Source organism: Leptinotarsa decemlineata, unplaced genomic scaffold (genome assembly GCF_025532065.1).
Source record: "Leptinotarsa decemlineata unplaced genomic scaffold, Ldec_3_MD MMD2_tig00004307_RagTag_RagTag, whole genome shotgun sequence".
NCBI classification, from domain to species: Eukaryota; Metazoa; Arthropoda; class Insecta; order Coleoptera; family Chrysomelidae; genus Leptinotarsa; species Leptinotarsa decemlineata.
The window spans coordinates 5,705,789-5,727,130 of NW_027412606.1; the positions used below are offsets into that span (position 1 = coordinate 5,705,789).

Consider the following 21,342-nt stretch of genomic DNA (forward strand, 5'->3'; position numbering starts at 1 on the left):
TTACTATTCTGATCACTCTCATATTTAAGAGCCATCGGTAGACAGGTGTTTCAGCCTAATGGGCATTGTCACTACCGGGCAAGCGGTCCTCGATTGGAAGGTCATCTTGAACTTAGACATGTTGGAGCTTGGCTCCCTTACCCTTTGGACTGATCGGTCTTCGATTATAACTAGGTAAAGCACTCAACAAAAATAACTGCGTAAACGCAAGCGAGGCATCTATTGGTGTGACACCCAAGTCAACTTGCCAAGTTTTTTTGTCAGTGTTGGTGGTTTGACCAGTCAACCGACAACTGCGGTAGCAGAAATTTGGGAAGCTAACCTGGAATGTCATCGGAAAACTAATCTACATGTTTCTAGAGATGTTATGAAATTGAGAAAGTTTAATGCAGTTAAGCTGCTGGAAAATAATTTCATAAAATAATTTCGTGAAAATCAAAAAATTAATAATGAATAGATAAGTACTATTCTGATCACTCCTATATTGATTTCAATTTAAGAGTCACCGGTAGACAGCTGCTTCAGTCTATTGGGCAGCGTTAGTACCGGGCAAGTGGTTCTCAATTGAAGACAAAATGTGAATAACCAAGAGAAGCACTTAATAAAAATAACTGCGTAAACGCAAGCGAGACATAAGTGGAACAACCTATTGGTGTGACACCTATTGGTCTTCAGGAGAAACGTACAATATTCATTATACATAGTTACATTTGGATTGTGAAAATTCTTCTACAAAAACAAAACTTACTGTTAGTGAGGTTGGCCAACAATATAGTAACAACTCTTGTTACTTCGGCGAAGTAGCGAAGGTAGCTATAGCTGCCTACGTGGTCATGTTAGATGTTTCCTAGGAATGCAAGATCTTCTAACTGAACTGTTGGCGACATGGTACAAATGTGATGTTTTCCATTTTTGATAACCAGGTGTTGCCCGTCTCTGCACTTAGCTGCACCGCCATGGTGGGGCCAATAGCCAGAAATACGTGTTCGCGGTTTGCACTCCTTTTTGGAGCATTCGAAATTTCATTAGTTGTTTTTTGAGAACGTTAGAGATACAAAGATGAAAATTGTAAAAGACGTACGAAAAGTGAGGTTATACAATATCAGAACATTATTTGAATTGTTATAATTCATTACTGATGCATATTGAATAAACACAGACAATTATAAAATACATTAATCAATTATTGAAAATTCCAAAACGCTCATAATGACATGTGGTATTAATGTGCATAATGATTAAATAATTACTTTTGTTGAGTGTGCGATGGATAGCGTTAGTGCACGGATGCATTGCAATGAAATACTCACTTTGGTAATGACATAGGTATAGGGTCTTACATTAGGCGCTTTCTATTCTTGAATTCAAATTAAACGAATTTTGTGTGAGTGAGGCATCACCGACATTTTCAATTTCATTTTTCATCAAAATATAATGTTATTATTGAGTTGATTTGTCTCAGTAATTTCATCATCTCCTTTCTTTAAAATTTTACAGCTGGATCTTATACCAAACATTAGGCACAGTAAAAAAGGTCATTCGCGTATACCGGATATAATCAAACTTGATGATGAGGTATTTGATAAGCCTGGAGATATTGTCAATGGATTCGCCAAGTACTTCAGAAGTGTATACTTGGTTTCGGACGAGAATATGCTTCGTGAAAATTCTCATGATTCTGATTTAGATTTAGATACATTAAACATCCCTGCCTTCTCTAAAATCGATATTATCACTGCTTCAAAAAAATTAATAAATAAACTCAGCGCAGGCGTTGACAATATTCCTAGTCTTGTGATAAAGGACTGTATCGACGTTCTCTCTATACCTCTAATAGGCATATTCAACTTAATTTTATCAACTTGTGCCTTCCCTGAGCAGTGGAAAACGGCTCGAATTTGTCCGATATTAAAAAAAAACGACTTTAGCGATATCACAAACTACAGGGCAATTTCAATTTGATGTAACTTTCCTAAACTCTTCGAGGTATGTGTGCAAAATGTTATGTACTCACATTTTCCAAAAGTTATTTCTCCTACTCAGCATGGTTTCGTACAACAAAGATCATGTATGAAAAATCTTGCATGATCCTAGGCAAGCAAAAACAAGTCGATGTTGTTCATTCACACTTTCAAAAATCCTTCCTTCAAATAGACCATTAAGTTCTTCTCAGCAAATTGTCAAAATTGGGACTCTCTAACCAACAGCTTGCTCTAATTGAATCATACCTATTTAACAGAAAACAATTCGTCGAATATGAATCTTTAAAATCTGCTCAGTACGTAGTTACATCTGGGGTACCACAAGGTTCTAATATTGGACCTCTTTTATTTTTAATTTCCATTAATGACTTGGCAACCTCTTTGAATATCCCTAGCCTACTATTTGCAGACGACCTGGAACTTTATTATAAAATCGACGACATTACTGACTGCCAACGTGTACAACCTGAATTAGATGTAATCAAACTTTGGTGTAATGATAATCGTCTACAACTGAACGTATCCAAATGTAAAATAATATCATTTACAACAAAACAACGAACTTAGGGCATGTACACAAAACTGCGATGTGACGCGATACGAATTCGCAACGCAGAAAGTTGCGACACGAATTGCTGCGATTCGAATTCCTGCGGCAAGTGGCTCCCTATGGTCACCATTCCTTCGACGACCGTCAACCGTACTGGACGTATTTTGAAAACTAGGTCGTGTACAGGTACTAGATGTGGGAGGTGACATGGATCGTAAAAAGAAGTGTGCACTTTTGATATTGCTTAGGAGATACAGGCAAAAGAAACAAAGAAGATTTTGGGTTCATCCCAATCAATTCGTAAGTTCTTGCGATGCGTAATGCGAGCTCGCAGATTTTTGCGTTGTGACGTCGCACCGCAGTTTTGTGTACAAGCCCTTAAATGTACGATTATTCAATCAACAAAACTACAATCAACCGCGTACATGAGATACAAGATCTTGGTGTAACATTCGACAGTAAATTAACATTCACAACACATATAAGAAATATGACTGCTGATGCAAATAGGATGCTTGGATTCTTTTACAGGAATGGGAAAAACTTCAAAAGTATTGCCACCTCAAAATTGCTATATTTTGCGTATGCCAGATCTAAGTTAGAGTATGGCTCTGTGTTATGGAATCCAGTTTACGACTACCAAAAAACAACAATTGAGAGCGTACAAAGGAAGTTCCTAAAATACTTATGTCTAAAAGTTGATGGTCAATACCCCACGAGAGGCATCGATCATAACATATTGTTGATACGATTTGATATGACATCTTTGGAAAATAGGAGAGTTATCCTTGGTGTAAAATTCCTGCATAAATTACTAAACAACAATATTGACAGTACGGTTCTTTTACTCGAGATCAATTTCTTAGTACCAAGAAGTGAAGGTCGACACAATCTGAAATTCTATTGCGAAGCATCACGCACAAATATTATGCTACGATCACCATTGAATTTTATGTGCAGTAGCTTCAATAAAATCTGTAAACACTGCGATATTCATTTCGACTCTCTCAATGCCTTGGTATCTTGCATCCACAATCACTTTCAATAATACTATAAATAACTTTTGTGTCAGTACTATTACATTGCATGATTTGTAACTTCTTGTGTTATATACTCAACTTTTCATTTTCTTTCTAAATTCTACTTATACGAATATTATATATATATATATATATATATATATATATATATATATATATATATATATATATATATATATGATGAGCTGTTTTCTCGGGTTTCGCTCCGTGTTCTGTGTATTTTCTCCCCATAAGGATTATTTTCACAACGTTTCGGCAAAGTCTCATTTGCCATCTTCTGGTGATGTCTGGTTTTTTCAACTAGTCTAGTTGAAAAAACCAGACATCACCAGAAGATGGCAAATGAGACTTTGCCGAAACGTTGTGAAAATAATCCTTATGGGGAGAAAATACACAGAACACGGAGCGAAACCCGAGAAAACAGCTAATCATACTTTATCCGTGAGAATCTTCGAGTTAACATATATATATATATAAATATATATATATACATATATATATATATATATATATATATATATATATATACCGGGTGTCCCACACTTTATGTGACAGGCAATATCTGGTTTGTTGAAGGAGATACACAAAAATGTTTCATACAAAAGTTTTAGGAGTTCATGAGAGCTATATTTTGATATAATTTTTAAATATACAGGGTGTTTGGTGTAGGTGCTACAGACCAAAATTCCATTTTTTAAAATAGAACGCCCTGTATATCATTACATATTCAGATGCTACGTTGAATTCTGATATCATTTCATGTTTGGTTTTTGAAATTCGGTTACGGCGTTGTTGAGTTATTGCTTAAAATGTAAAGGCTTGAGAACGACCATTATTTTTAAAAATATCTCATACAATTATTCTCTCTGCATCAGATCACATGAAAATTAGTCAAAATTTTAAGTGTTCGAAGTAATGGTTTCAATTTTGAGTTGTGCAATTTAGTCAGGAATCATTTTGAATATGAAACAATTGCGAAATTGAAAGAGGTGTATTCGAAAACAAATCTTTAATTAATAACAATGTAAATAATATAACTTGATAAATCATTTCATGAGAATGTTAGGTACCTAGAAATAAGTCATGGAAATTGTTCAAAGTGATTCCCATTATACAGGCTTCGAAACGTCGAATCACTTCTCTCGTACAAGTCGCTCTTATAATATCAGGCGTAATATCACTGCACGCTAGTCGAATTTTCATTTTCAGATCATCCACATTCAAAGGGGGAGTAGTGAAAACAATATCTTTTAAATAACCCCATAGGAAAAAATCAAGCGGTGATAAATCTGGGGAACGAGCCGGCCACCGAATTGGACCCTTATTACCAATCCATCTATTTGGGTACGTTCTATCCAGATATTCAGTAACAACCTGTGAATTGTGGTGAGGAGCACCATCTTGTTGCCACCAAATTCCTTGTCGTTCTGCTATGGGAATATCTTCCATCAACTGGATCAAATCATTTTCTAGAAAATGTAAATATCGCAATCCATTGAGATCTTCATTGAAAAAGTAAGGTCCTATGATGCGGCCATTGAACAATCCACACCATACATTAATACCCCAAGTAGTTTGAAAATTACTTTCGCGGACCCAGTGGGCATTTTCTTGAGACCAATAGTGACTGTTATGTCGATTCACAACTCCATTATTGTGGAATCGCGATTCATCGCTCCACAAAATTTGACTGAATATGTTAGGACTTTCATGTAATATTACCTGAATACAAGAAATGAATTAAAGTCGTCGTTCAAAGTCCGTGGGTTTCAAACCTTGTACCAACTGAATTTTGAATGGGTGGTATTTATTTTCTTCCAGAATTCTCTGTACATTAGATTTACTCACACCGACTTCTTCTGCAAGAGTACGGATAGAAACATGTGGATGAATAATAATATAAGCCAACACATTGATCTCTAAATCTTCAGTTCTAACAGATCTCGTATGATGACGATGCTTTATAGTAGAAGGAAATGACCCAGTTCGCAATTTTTCTACAACTCTCGAAAAAGTCATTCGTGACGGAATGGGTCTGTCTGGAAAACGTTCTTGGTGTAGACGTTGTGCTTGACGGCAGTTTTTCTGACATTCCCCAAAAATTAATAACATATCATTGCAATCACTTGGACTAAACGCGAAAGGCATACTGGAGTTTTCGCACAAAGAACACAGTTACTGTTTTGCAAAGAATCACTGAATCGAACTGACAAGTAGATACAATTCAACAACATTTGTTACTATGGCATCAACAAGCATAAGCTACTTGATGAAATTGTGCAATATAAAGCAATTCACCCTCAAGTTAGTCACATTCTCAAGAATTTCAATATTATATTCAACTGATATCGATATCGTATCGTAGAGGTGAGAATAATGGTTTGTATTCAGTAGTAGTCTAGTTCAATTCAATAAAAGATATAGACTGGATTCGTGTACGAGTAAATAAGTTTTTTTGAAACTTCATATTTAAGGAAAAGTGCAATAACTCAACAACGCCGTAACCGAATTTCAAAAACCAAACATGAAATGATATCAGAATTTAACGTAGCATCTGAATTTGTAATGATATACAGGGCGTTCTATTTGAAAAAAATGGAATTTTGGTCTGTAACACCTACACCAAATACCCTGTATATTTAAAAATTATATCAAAATATAGCTCTCATGAACTCCTAAATCTTTTGTATGAAACATTTTTGTGTATCTCCTTCAACAAACCAGATATATATATATATATATATATATATATATATATATATATATATATATATATATATATTTTGTTTTAGCAAGTTTATACATTTCTATATTATATTATTTTTAATATGTATTTCATATATACTCTGTAACAATAGCATTGCCTGTATCTGGGTACTCCTGTTGGAAATAAATCTTTGTTTTTTTAAATCAGGCCAGGCTCCTCCTATCTAGGTTAACAGGAGCTTCGTCGGGGGGCGCAGCGGCCTTACACGAAGCAATGCTGCCAACCGTCTTTTTTCGAACTTTTTCTTATATAAAAACAATTACATATTTTATCAAGTCACCTCCTGCTCGGGAGACCTTTTGGTTTTTTTTCATATATACAGCCCCCTTTAGGTGATTATCCGAACCACCCCGGCTAGGATACCGTCGTGAATAAAGGGGGCCCCTTATTAGGTATTCACTTTTTGATAAGACTCTCAAACATTTTGATTATCCGTCCACTACCACGGCCACCACAAAACTCCGTTTGGCAAAATGATTAGCATTGTGACTGCTTTTTCAGAGTGAGAGTAAAACATAAAGTGAAAGTTGGGTGTTGAATCCTGTTACCAGTTTTTGATCAGCCCATCATGCATTTAATGCAAATCATCCAGCTCCGTGTATATTTGTATTCAGCAATTCATGCGATGCGAATATTCAAACGCTAATGGGAGAGGACGCAACACTATTTACTTTTCACAGTCGCGTACATTAGTCAGGTCAACAAGCAGAATAATATCTCATTCAGTCTTGCATAAACGTCAAATTATCTCTTTTGATAATTCGAATCTAACAAGTATGAACAAATTGCAAAAGAAATTCCTTGCGAACCTCATTTGAAAGGACGATCAGTCATTTGAAGTAAAAATGCATTTAAAGTCGTAGCTTGACTGATATTAGGAACTAGTGAACCGCCCCAGCTCCGCATGGATGCAATGCTGATACTAAATATAAATTCCCCCACCGAATATTAAAGGGCATTGAGAAACAATGATGAGAAGATAATTTTGTTTTTTGGACGCAGATTTTATCCCCGTGGCTGGCACCCCAGTTGGAATATTCAAAAATCTTTTCTTATTGCATATCTACAACATAAAACGAACCCACATACGAAATTTCATCGGTGATTTTTATATGTAAACGCTTCTTTTTTATCTTTAGGGGGCTCACCAGTCGGAATATTCAAAATCATTTCTTATTGCACATCTACAACAAAAATGCAAAATTTCAGCCTCCGAAAATATAGCGGTATGGAGGAACAGTGATGAAAATATAATTTTCATATGTAAACGCGCTCCTTTTTTCTCTACGGGGGGCGTATCAGTCGAAATATTGAAAAATTCTCTCTTAGTGCACAGCTAAGACCTAAAAAGCACCTATATACCAAATTTTAGCTTCCTAGGACTCACCAGTACAGATAAACTGAGATGTAACTACTCCACTGGCTAATTCCACGAAGGACGTTGGATTATATCCGACAGGCGTCAGTGCAGAAATCTTCACAGAAAATTTCCTGCATATGCAACTGGCAATACACGTGTTGTGTTTTACAAAACAGCAATACGAGTTTCGCCATACAATGGCTTCCTCAAGCGTCTCTTTACTAGAGTGAAGATACGCTTGAAGAAGCCATTGTATGGCGAAACATACGCATGAGATTTTCAGCAAACAGTTTTACAAAAACGAAACACGTGTTTCGTCATACAATGGCTTCTTCAAGCGTATCTGCACTAGAGTAAAGATACGCTTGAAAGAGCCATTGTATGGCAAAACATACGCCTGAAGAAGCCATACAATGGCTTCTTCAAGCGTATCGTTAATAGAGTAAAGATACGCTTGAAGGAGCCATTGTATGGCAAAACAAACGCCTGAAGAAGCCATTGTATGGCGAATATCTCACAATAAAGTGTTTTTTGAATACATTAGTTATGGATTTTCATCAAGTATCGGCCAATTTCATGATATACCGTTAATTTGTGTTGCATTGGATATGACAGCTATATACTCGTCAGTAGAGTAAACACAATTTGTAATCAATAGATCTTTCAGCTGTTTGACATGGGGAGGTAGAATATTGTAGAGGTTAACACCGATAAAATTTCAACTCTAGTTTTTCAGTCTTATCGTGAAAATCACAATATCTGTTTTGTGTTGATTAATTTTTGTGAATATCAATCACAAGTCGACACAGATAAATAAAAGGTATCGTCATTAGTCTCAACGATAGAAAATGAGATTTCAGGAGTTTGAGAAACAAGCCTTAGATATTATCCATACGTCTTTTTTTGTAACGTAAATATCATATTTGCATTTATGTTATCTCCCCAGAAAATTGTCACGTATAAGATAAGATAAGCTGATAATAGCGCCTGTTGAGCGATTAAGCTTTTCAATTTTCGAAGAAAAAGGTGTATGTCGACAGTTTCATGCTAAGTTGTTCTATGCGCTCTACTGTGTACTTCAATCAAATGTGTGATGAAAGTGAAAATGCTGTGTTTAGTTTTCATTCAATAATAAATCATTTCATCTAAACCATATGTCAACATTCATTTGACTTTGATTTATATAGCGCACCAAATTATCCTCGATTTTTCCAGATGTCGTGAAAGTAGTGTCATTGGCGAAAGCAAAACAATTGTGAGGTTGCATGTAGGAAGCGAGACCATTTACATATATTATGAATGAAAGAGGGATCAGAATCAAGTCTTGGGGAACTCTACATGTAATTGGTTTCGAGTCAAACACATTATTCAAATTAAGTGCCACATATCGATATCTGCTTGTAATCGTAATTGTAATTTTTTCATTGCTTCTGAAAAAAATTGTTATACGAATTTCATGTACCCCCTTTAAGGGGCTGTATCTCAACAAGGGATGCTCCAATGAAGTTTCTTTATATGAAAGATCCTATCTTTTTTCGATGAGGAATCACCTCCTTGAATGTTTCACACTCATTCAGTTACACCCTGTAGTAGGACGTCCTGAAGAAATCAATAAATATGTGGCCGTATGTGCCACTGGGTCCTAAAATTCTTAGTCCAGGCGCTTCCTTGGCTAAAGAGTCGGCAATGCGATTACCGTTACTCCTGTCGTGCCCTTTAATCCACCTCAGGATAATGTTATTATCTACCGAGGCATTGGCTATATCTTGGTGGCACTTTATTACTAGCTTTGAGGTTCAAGGCTAATAGGGCTGCGATCAGTGCAGATTGTTATTGTTTTTGGGGCAATTGAGATACGAGTCAGTTTTATTCGAACCACGCTGGTATTTCTTTCCATTCCCTACTTAATCCTTAGGCCCAGTGATCCGGAGCACACTTAACATTCTGAACCTTCTTTGGTTTTTGAGCCGTCTGTATATATGCGTATTGCATTTGTAGTATCTGACTTCGTGTTCTGTCTTATTTCTTTTTTGTAGGGTTTATTAAACACAAACCTGGGTTCAATTGCATCACTGGTTCTCTGCAGCAGAGGTTGCGCAGTGAGTTTCTGGCCAATGGGAAAGCAAACTGTCAATTTGTTGTACATAGAGGGCGCTAAGTGTTTGTCATCAAAAGATACATTGGTTATATGGGAACATTTGTGATTTTTCGTTTTTATTCAGAGAAATGGGTCGTTGTGATTCTTTCGGGTGCAAAGAAATGGGAGTTCATAAGTTTCCTAAAGATACTGATATGACAAGAAAATGGGAAAAATCTTTGAGGATAGTAAAGTTCAAACGTACTGACTGATCATTCTAGGTTATGTGGTGAACATTTCAAAGATTCTGATTTTGAGACTACTTCAAAGACAGCTGGTGAGTAGCATTCATTCTACTTACTTATATGTGATATTAATTTCATAAAATAGGATAGGATTTTCACTCCAAATTAAAAGTTTTTGAAAAATCAGCTGTGCTTTCCATATTTCGCTGTACTTCGAATTCTACCAGTCCACAGATGTTGAAATTAGAAAAAAGGAATGCTAATGTGATTGAAGCCAGCTAGTACTGAATCATCTGAAATTTTCGAAGATAAAGATAACCAGCTTCCTCTCAATGGTAAATATCCAATAAATAAATTTATTATATTGACTGCTCAACCACCATATTCCATTTGATTTTCAGATATAAATTATCTAGACCTCCAACACGAAATTGCCTCAGAAGTTACTTTCAACCCCGAGGAAGATAATCCTGATAAGGAAAGCCACCCAATCAGTTAGTCCACACAAACACCAACTTTATTCAGATTATTTTCCAAAGATGAATTTCTGATGAACAAAAAATCTGTTCTTTTTTATACAGGTCTCTCTTGAGGGATATTTTCGAAATTAAAATGTCTATCATAAGCCTCTAATCTGAAAACAAAATTGAACCTTATAACTTGCATGTTTTTGAGGTTAGAATAATGTTCATTGATTATTAGTGAAAAAAACACAGAATATGTGTTTTTTTTCAATAATATATTTCTTGGGAGCAAATTGGATGCAAAAAACTGTCTTTATAATTAGAGAGCTGTTCAAATATGCAAAATTATGAACCTTTTCACTAGATCAGCTTTCTTTCCTCCTAGGGTTGCACCTCTCCTCTTTTTACTCCTCTTTCAACTGAGCGATACGCCATGTAGAATACATCTTGAATTACAAGCAATTTTAAATAAGAAACTTTCAAATAAATCAATAAATAAAGGTGGAAACTTTGACAGCTAATGACCAATGTGACAAACACTCAGCGCACTCTGCCGGATGAGTTTCCCGTAATCATCCCCATTGAGCCATTCGTACTACGAGGTTTACACTAGCCGTGAGCAATCGTAAAATGGCCATTAACGCAACCTCCTTAAAGTACATGTCCAGAGGGGACAGACTAGTGATTAATTCCATTGTCGCGGTTGGTGTTGTTCTCATGGCTCCTATGATGTTCAAACAAGCCAGTCGTTGTATTTGATATAATTTTTGGATGGCCGTTGCTTGTAGAACTTTCGGGGGGATCAATCCCCCTTGATCCCCCCCTGGCTACGGCCTTGCCTGTTGGAAGACATCATTTCGACTCAGATAAACATTCATTCGTTTGGCTCTTTGAATCGATAATGTATATTTTTGAAATATATTCATCGTAAGGAAGATCAATTTTCTCTCTAGCCACTAATGAATATCTGAAATATCGTATAATAGATTAACTAGCGATATGAAATCAGGCCAAAATGTGATATAGGTGAGGTGAGGTGAGAATTGAGGAAAAAGTTCGATATTCACCAAATAAATACTAGGAAAAGCGTCGAACAAGTTAAAAACACCATCAATAGTGAATAATGAATCTGTTTGTCCTTTAGTTTTGAATTTCGCCGGCATATAGATAGATCCACGCAGGTTTCGACAATATGAAGTTTCGATTGTATGGATGGTCTATTCATTAGAATTTATTGAAGTTCATTCAATCACACCAAACACGTGTGCTAGTGACACATGAAATCTATTCAGTGGTCCAGGATATTAAATTCAATTTTGCATTGTGGACGATAATGGGACTTTAGGCATATAATGATGAGATGAGTATGCATCAAAAGTTGATTTTGAATAAAACAATGAATAGGAAAATGGTTGAATGATTTTCAATGGATAGACTCCAATAATTGGCTCATCGTTTTGTATGCTGATGAAATACGGAAAACGGATTATTTATTATTCATTACAAGCACATCCATTGACACAAATTATTTTTTATATCGGATCGGTTAGGTTTTTCTGTGAATAGTATTAACGAATTCCATGAACTGACAATTTCTTCGAATGAATTCATCTAAACAGACCCGTATACTATGAAAATTCTGATTAATTGAAAATAGTGTAATAAAAGCAAAACGTTTTGAGAAATCACTTGCTGAATAATGCTTTTTGTACAAATATTTCTCCCTATTTTCACCTACGAAGCTGTTATTATGCACGAAGAAAAGGCGGTTCGTCCTTCCCTTACGAAGAGGTCATTTATAGGATGGACAGGAGGCTCAATTCATGAATATAAAAGATTAAAGAGACATTCGAAGGCAATCAGTTGAACATTCAATCTTTGACGTCAACCTCCTGACGAGATTCATCTCCCAATTTTCTCTAAAGCTTGCACTTCGGCGCAAATAGCGAAAACCAGGGCCCAAATACATAGTATTCTTGATCCATCTTCAGACAGTCCTGTTCAAAACTAGTTACTTTGCAGTGACTCCAGTTTGCCTCGTTTATATTTGATATTTAGTGCATTAGTGGTTCTGCCTAGCATAACTCATGATACCTATGCTGGTTTGAAATAGAACAGTTTGTTGTTGAAACACATGCATTGTTTTTGTACCCTGCTTTCAACCATATAATAACGATGATTAATCAATCACATGTTGCAAAAGGCTTTGCAAAACATGCTACCGTGGACCACCCTACCCAAGCTAAGATGTAAGGAATCATGCCGACACCTGAATGGCCGCAGGGTGATATGCGGTCACGAACGATTTCCTTGGGGAATTGGGCGAAACCTCATTGTGATCAGCCTACCTTTGCTAATGCGGGGCTCTGCCAGAGATGACCAAGTTTTCCCTTGCTACTCGTGGGGACACACATGAATGAAACAACACAAAAACAGGAATAACAAAACAAAAACCAATTCCGAGGCTGGGCAGAAGTGCTCACCTCAATCTAAGGCGGTGGCTGGGGATAAACAGAAATATCTACCTCAATCTACCGCTTGGAATGAGGCTGGTCATAGCAGATCACCTCCAACAGCAAGGGCACTTCCTGCGGTGGGCGCCAAGAGCTCCGCCTTGAATAAAGGCAAGGTACCGGCTACCCCTGCAGGAAAGCTCCCCACTTGTGCACCTCCACGGAGGGAAACCCAAGAAGGTTGAAGAAGCTGCGCAACGACAGTAATATCGCTGCACCTTCCAAAACCTTCGCGGAAGCCACCGTGAGACAACTCAAGTTTGCTAGAGAGTGTGTGTTCGGCGAATCTTGGCCTACACCTTCCAATATAAAGGAGATGTCTTCTGGTGACCTGTCCACTTTTCTGGAAAGGACAGGATGGACGATGACCTAGGAGGACAACTCCTCGGGAGGATGTACAATGGGTCATATGTGGCCTAAGTGCTGTGAATCTACACTCACCCCCCCTACTCTACAGATATCAGACAACCTTTGAAAGTGATGTGTCTTCCAGAGTCCCGAAATTTAAATAATTTCAAAGGTGTTTTTGGGAAAGAAAGTTTTTGGCTTTCTACTACTCTATCTTATCTAAAGCAAATGAACTTTAAACGTTCAAGCCAGTCTCTATATACCTATACAGTAGGTTTAATGGACTGACGCCTATCAGAAAACAACTACTCCCCTGGCTGATACCACGAAGGGCGTTGGATCATATCCGACAGGCATCAGGGCAGGAATCTTCACAGAAAATTTCCTGCATATGCAATTGGCAATACAACTGAAAGAGTCGACCTTCAATTATGGAACGGGCACACTTGCAGACCGGTTTCGGGCTTATTAGCCACTCATCAGTGCAAGATAGTGACCATCATCGACCTAAAGTCAATGATATTCCACAATTGAAAATTGGAATTCTTTCAGAGTATTTCATTCCTCTTCCAAAGTTGAAGCGAACATCACAAAATGTCACTCCATCTAGTGGACGAGGTACTAACCAACTGCATATCCGTAATTTGCCCGATTCCTCTGAATAAGGAAGAAAAACTTCCTTATAAGCACAGCCCACTGACTAATAAGAAAAAAATACTCCATCTTAATACAAAAGATGTGGGAATATTCCAAAGAAAGGAAGGAAGCAATCAATTTTAAAAGTAGTAACTGTATATATAGATGTGTAGATCATGCAAAGGAGTAACTTTCAGACACAAACTGGAAAAAAGCCCTTCTGAAACAGCTACTTTCATATGAACACGAAAGAAAAATTCTTTCCAAACAAATACTTTCATATGAACACTGAAATATACAAATAACACTTCTCTCTATTCAGTTTGTATTCCAAATATTCGTTATGGAATTGAGTCAGATATCATTCACAGGATTTCTACACAATATACAAAATGAAAGGTAAAAAATTGAACTTACATGGAACACTGTCATCCCCACTGGTAGACATCGATGTTTCGGCATAAGACACTTTCCTTAGGGCTCTGCACTACCAATCTGGATAAGATTACAAAAAAAAAACCGCACAATTCATTCATGATTCACGATTTTTTATGTCACGGAATAAGTTTGATCTACTTATGTCATCAATGACATCGTAATGACTTTCATTTACTTATTTGATTAAATCCGAGCCAGAAGGAATCCTGTATATATTGAAAGGGTTATATTTTTAGGAGTGATTAATTTTCGGGAAAGTGTTTGGTTTTAAAAATCTGAAGCCGAGCGAGCAGACCACGTTTGATATCACGTCATCATAGATTATTTGTTTCTGTGATGAAACCAAATATCACTGTTTTAATAATACTTAAATGTATAAATGTACAAGTTCTTAACGTATGACCTTGTTATTTTTGATTTGTTATTTTTCGAATACCTATATTTTATTATCTATTCAAATGTTACTTAATATCAACATAGGATACTGAAATCTTTATATATAATGTTCATTGTCTATTTACATGCCAGTTTGAATTTCAAAATTTTCAACGTAATACCTTGCTATTTGTACTTCCTATATCTATATTTGTATTTTTTATATTCCATTGTGCTAATGTTATCATTAAACTCATAGATATGTATTATTGAATGATGTTATAAATGTTGATGTGGGTTCAGAATATAAATTTTTAATTATTATTATTTTTATTATTTCCTGAGATGAAAATTTTATTCGGCTAGACTCCTATGTTGAGTTCAAATATCATAGCTCAGTGTATAGAGATTTTTCTCAACACCTCAGGTGGATTCAGGCACAAACACAACAATTACTTACCCAAATTTGGCCTTACTTGCAGATGTTCCTGTGAAGAAATTAGAAAAAGACACAATTGATTTCCGAAAACGTAGAACAATTCCAATAATGAATGTAAAAATGTTGAAGTCAAAAATATATATAAATTAGCAGAAGAGAAGATTACTTAATTCTGAAAATGTCCTAAACCTACACCGAACTATTTTAATGTGAATATCGGAACGCACTCTTGGTCTGTAAAATGTCAGTTTATTAATTCAAGGTCACTATAATTCGTTTGCAAACTTTATTTCTGGATTCAAGCTTTAATTTGATTGCCCTATTATTTTCTTGAACAATTTCATTAATATATGTATATATTTTGATGTTAAGTGGAATCGGTAAATACCTATCGGAAATTACTATTATCAATAACTTTTCACAGATCCTTGATCTATCTCAAAATAACTTTGTATCTAATGAACTCAATCGACTTCTTGACCTGGTATTTTTCAATGGAGAGTGTCATGTGGAGAAATCAATGGATCCTTCCGTAGTCGAAGATCAGCATCATCCTGCCTTGGATATTACTTGTACTTGAGACGAAGGCTAATTACAAAAATAAACTGCATTCCTGTTTCCGGAATCATTATAATTTCAAAAGAGCCAACAATCCACAAATTAAAACAATCAAATATCTCATATTGACTGGGTCTTCTTGGAAGTTCTTCATTAATCACAAAATGCATCTACATATTACTATGGAAAACTTTATAATGTTTGTGATCGCTACTGTCCCAAGTATACAGTTAAATACAAAAATAGTAGAAGCATTATTAGAGACTTGCAGGCTAAAAGCAAAATCTGGCGCAAATATAAGCGTGAGTGTAATTTGCAGGAACTTGAAGATTTCAAATGCCTTCGGGCAAAAATAAAGCATGATGTTGATGTGGAATACAAAATATTCTTAGGTGAAACTGAGGAAGAAATACATATCAATCTCAAAAGATTTTGGTCATTCATAAATAATAAACGAGGTAGCTCCAAAATATCACAAGTACTGAATTTTGAAGGTCAATTACTGGAGGGGACTTCTAATATCGTAAACATTTTCGAACAATCGTGTACCGTTTCTTCCCCTTTTCAACCAAACTCTGATATTGATAATAATTCTTTTTTTTGATATATCAAGCTTCAGTGAAAACGAAGTATACGAGGCACTAAGCCTAAAAAGACCACTGGTCCAGATGACATTCCAGCTTTCATCCTAAAAGATTGTGCACCTGTGCTTGCTCGGCCTCTATCTATATTAATTAATATCTGCTCAAGATCGGCTACAATATAATACAATACAATACAATACAATAATATACAATACAATACAATACAATACAATACAATACAATACAATACAATACAATACAATACAATACAATACAATACAATACAATACAATACAATACAATACAATACAATACAATACAATACAATACGATACGATACGATACAATACAATACTATAGGTATAAGTTTGAAAATGTCCGTATAGAACGAAACTGCAGTAACGTTAGTTACAAATAAAAGAGCGTAAAAAACATAGAAAGTTTCATTTCTCTTGTCTTCACTATGATTTCCTACCACGTAGTAACGGCTATATGCATCAATTTATCAATATATAGTTATTTGGAAAAGGTAATATGATAAAATCAATAATTTATGAAAGTTGAATAATAAAAAATGAGAAGTATATTGATGTCACAAAAAGTAAATAAATAAGTAAATAGATAAAACTAATAAATATAGATACAGATGCACTCATATGCATATATTAAAATATATTATCTTCTTTGATATGATGCAACAAAGCTTGTTTGAAAGTGTAAATACTTCTGTTGTTTCTCAATGAACCAGGCAGTTTGTTAAATTCCACTAGTCCTCTGAAAAACAGACTATTAATTGCTTACGTCGAGTTTGTCCGGGATACATGGAAGCTTATAATGGTTCTATTGTCATATTATTGAAATAGCTAGGTTGAATATCATTCATTATTTTGAATATGAAAACCATACTTAGATAATAAGATCTGCATTTGATTAGTTCAGACTTTCATTGTCTATGATATAAGTTGATTTGAAATTCCTAAAAGAATCTGTAAAAAATTTAAAAGATTAGCTGAAAAATAACAATTATATCAAACAAAAAACTGAAATTACAATGAAATAAAATACAAGCAACAAGCAAGAAATCAAAGAATATTAACACGAGATGATAATTGAAAAACTAGTAACAAGCGTGATAACCAGTTGATTTCAGAATATGCTCCGCCATCCTCTATCATGCCATAGGCCTTCTCTTTATATATTCACGATGTGAGAAAAAATTAACAGATTGAAGAAGGTTACTTATCAAAACACCAAAACAGTAAGAAGTATTGAGTCCTCCACTAAGATATGTCGATTATATTTTCTTCATTCAATTGATATTTTTTTATTTCAAATATCAAAAATTGACTACTCATAAAGACGGTATTTGAGAGAAACTTTTAGGTATTCCCCATGTGCAAGAACTGACAAAGGTGCAAAAAAGGAACATTGAATAATATCAATGTTTTCGATCTCACCCGACAGAGAAATATAGAGTAGATTGAGATTAACGACAGCGAGACAAACACGGTTTGTTTACAAGAGAACTGAGAAAATTCAGTACAAAGAACTGTATGAAGAAATAAATCATGAAACTTCTCACGTCAAATGATTCAATCATATATCACAGGAGTGATTCTAATCGTGTTTTAGAAACAGAGTTTCATCAAACAACTCCATATGAACTAGGTAATTCAGTATCATGTTATCATCATATTAAAGTGTATGTTGTGGCCCATGAAAATGTTTAATTAATTATGCCATTTGGGACATAATGACTAATTGGGATATTGAATTTCAAAACATCTATTTCATTAGTTAATATTTGAATGGGACAAAAACAGTTTCAGATTATCTATACTGATACAAATGTGAAAATTTGTGAGGATGGATGTATGTATATATGTTTGTGGCTTTTTAACGCCTAAACGACTGAACGGATTTAGAGGAAACTTTACATATATACCGATTATACATCAGAATGGAATGAAGGCTACAATTTACAAAAGTTTTGTGTAATTTTGATCATAATATAACAATAAGTATTGAATAAGCCGAAAAAACTCTTGCTTCCTGAGAGCTTTCTTGCGCTGCCTATACCGTTGGAGTTACATGCAAATAATGTATAGTCGAAGTAAACGATAATGTGCATATTTAAAGTTGACGGCACTCTCAAAGGCAAAAAAATAAATTCATAGAAAGCCGAACTAGTCTACGTGGACTGTAGACTTGGCGGTTCGTTTTGTATGATTTTACTAACCGAGTTTTATGATTGGCTGAAAAGTCATAAAGTTAAATTTGAATTCATGTTACGGTGACGAATAGAAATCGGATTATCGCCGTCGTGTTCGGTTCAGGAACTGATCGCGATTTGAGTGTTATTGGTGCAGTTATAATTACCTAAAATTTTTGTTATCTGTACAAAATATGGCGTCCTTTGAAGTACTAATAGTAATAACGAGGGTGACAGCAACGCAGACATTTTCCAGTGTAGTGATTCCAATAGCGATGGTGAACAATGTCAAAAAGAGATACCAGTGAATGGGATTCGGATGCATTTCAATATAGAAACACAAAGAGTATGTTTCAATGTATATAAGAATCTACATCTCAAGTTTGGTTTCTAGGGAAACAAACTATTACAAGCAACATCCGATTTGACCGAAATTCGTTTATTAGCTGTACGTGAAATAGTCAAAAACAAACCTTATGAACCCAAGACGCTATGTGATACAGTATTACCAAAACCTTCAGATGTTCATCTAATAAAATCATAGAAAAAAACCATATCCCAGATAGCACAAATACGTCTTATGGACGTTTTTAAAACGTCCCGCTTGGACATTCAGGACATCTTCAAAACGTCCATTTTACGGACATGGACATCTTATGAACGTCTTTGTAACGTCCATTGTTAATAATCAGGATGTCTTTAGGACGTCCATAATAGAACATTACAGGTCTTCAAATTGACATTTACAGAATGTCTTTAGAACGTCCATTTGAGAATATTCCATAGACATAATCAGAAGCTCAAAAATATATTCACAGGATGTTCTATTCGTTTCTGTCATGCGTTTCTGTAGGCTAAAAATTATTTATTTTTCATTCATTAGGTCAGATTGCCTCGAGAAAATTAAGAAAATATTGAACATTTCAAAATCTGCTGTTTGTTCTCATGATGAAGCTGCGGACGGCGGGATGAGTGTATAGGGAACAGATTGCGAATGCCGTTCAGCATGCATATAATGTTTGTTTAAGTTTGACTTAGACATTTTGAATACGCTAACCTTTTGGCTTTTTAGTATTCAGTAAGATAAAGTGCAAACGTTAATAAGTCGACCACAATCACTAAAACAGTCGCGTACGAGTAACACGAATGACAATGACAGTCACGCGTCATACACAACAACACAGAACCACAGGTACGGAACTAACTGTTCACAACTATTAGATCATGTAGGCTACGCTATATTATTCCTCGCAAACATTCGCTATATATGATCTAAAACTGAACTAATAGTTTTAGTTCAGTCGGTTTTAATCATTGATTAATGGACAGTTCAGTAATCTGAACTGCATTACTTACCTTTTTTTTATCATTACTTTCAGAAAAGGTCGACATTGAATAAATTAAAATATCAAAAAAGCGATGCAACCAAAGGTGAAGAATGTAATAATTAAAATCGACCAGACTTCCGTACAGCCGACAGTAAAATGCAACAAGACGCGTTCTGTGGTTGGTGACTCTGATGACGGAAACTTAAAAATTGTCATTTTAAACGGTCGCATGCAAATTGGGTTAGAAATTCGTTAATTATTGGTCAACCCTAATTCCTAGTTCCTTGCCAACTGAACCAACACAGTTCAGTAGTTCGTAAAACCGCATTATACAACCTGCAATAATAAGTTATTAACTTAAGTCCAAAACTCAACAATTTGAAATCAATCTTGCGCGTGCGCACATGTTACGCATGACTTCGTGTTTTATGTATCAATTTGGAAATTGAATTAAGGAATTATATAATTCCCAAAACTCCATTCTCGAGATATCAATGTTTGAAATTGTTTTTTGATATGACCTATATGACCTCGATACCTTTATGTTGGATAACTTCACACACAGTTGGCATCACCTTCAAATGTTCTACTGCTCATTGAAGATTAAATGTTATAACAACGTCTTGCTGAATGAGATGTTTTTTGTGTAATGAACATATATATACGCCGTCTTTTATAATCATTTCATTATAATATATCCTGATTTTTTAATGTTTCTCATGAAATAATACAATGCGAACGTGAATCCAATGGGAATATAATAAAGTACCTAGAATGGACGTTCTACGGACATATATTTCTGGATGTCCCGAGGATTTACTGAACTGGACATACTTAAAACGTCCAGACTTGGTCCTGGACATTCACACGATGAATGGACATGTAATGGACGTCTTTAAAACGTCCTGTGTTATCTGGGATACGACTTTTACAAAAGAAATGAGATTTCTACAACTGAAATCATAGGGAAGAAATTGAATACTTCTGGCCATAACGTGAGCTGCTGAGACATAACTCTTCAAAATTGGATAAAGAAACTAGGATTCAGATTTAAAATAATAAACAAACGTCAAGCAGTTATGTAAAGCAGGATAATAGTGGAATTGCGTAACAGATACTTATAAAAATAAAAAACAACTAAATATAGACAAGAACAACGGCAAATTTTCTATTTGAACGAAAATCGGTATGACACTCATGACACAGTTACGAAAGGGGGGACTGATGGTTTGAGAATATGTACGCCTAACGTACCTGCAAACTAAAGATCGCGACTTATCACTGTGCATTGCGAAGGAAGTGAAAGATGGGTTTCGAATTCTTTGCAATTATGTGGGAAAAAACATGAGAACTGCGATGTTGACTATCATAAGAACATATTTTCGAGGAATGGTTTGAAAACACACTAATCCCAAATTTGGATGCA

The 21,342-nt window shown here is 35.3% G+C and overlaps 1 protein-coding gene across 1 annotated transcript in view; it reads right to left on the bottom strand.

Moving 5' to 3' along the window:
- The window catches only part of LOC111503664 (vasoactive intestinal polypeptide receptor 2), a 266,571-nt gene that overhangs the window by 158,675 nt on the left and 86,554 nt on the right, over positions 1-21,342 (bottom strand). The gene's annotated exons all lie outside the window — the stretch shown is intronic.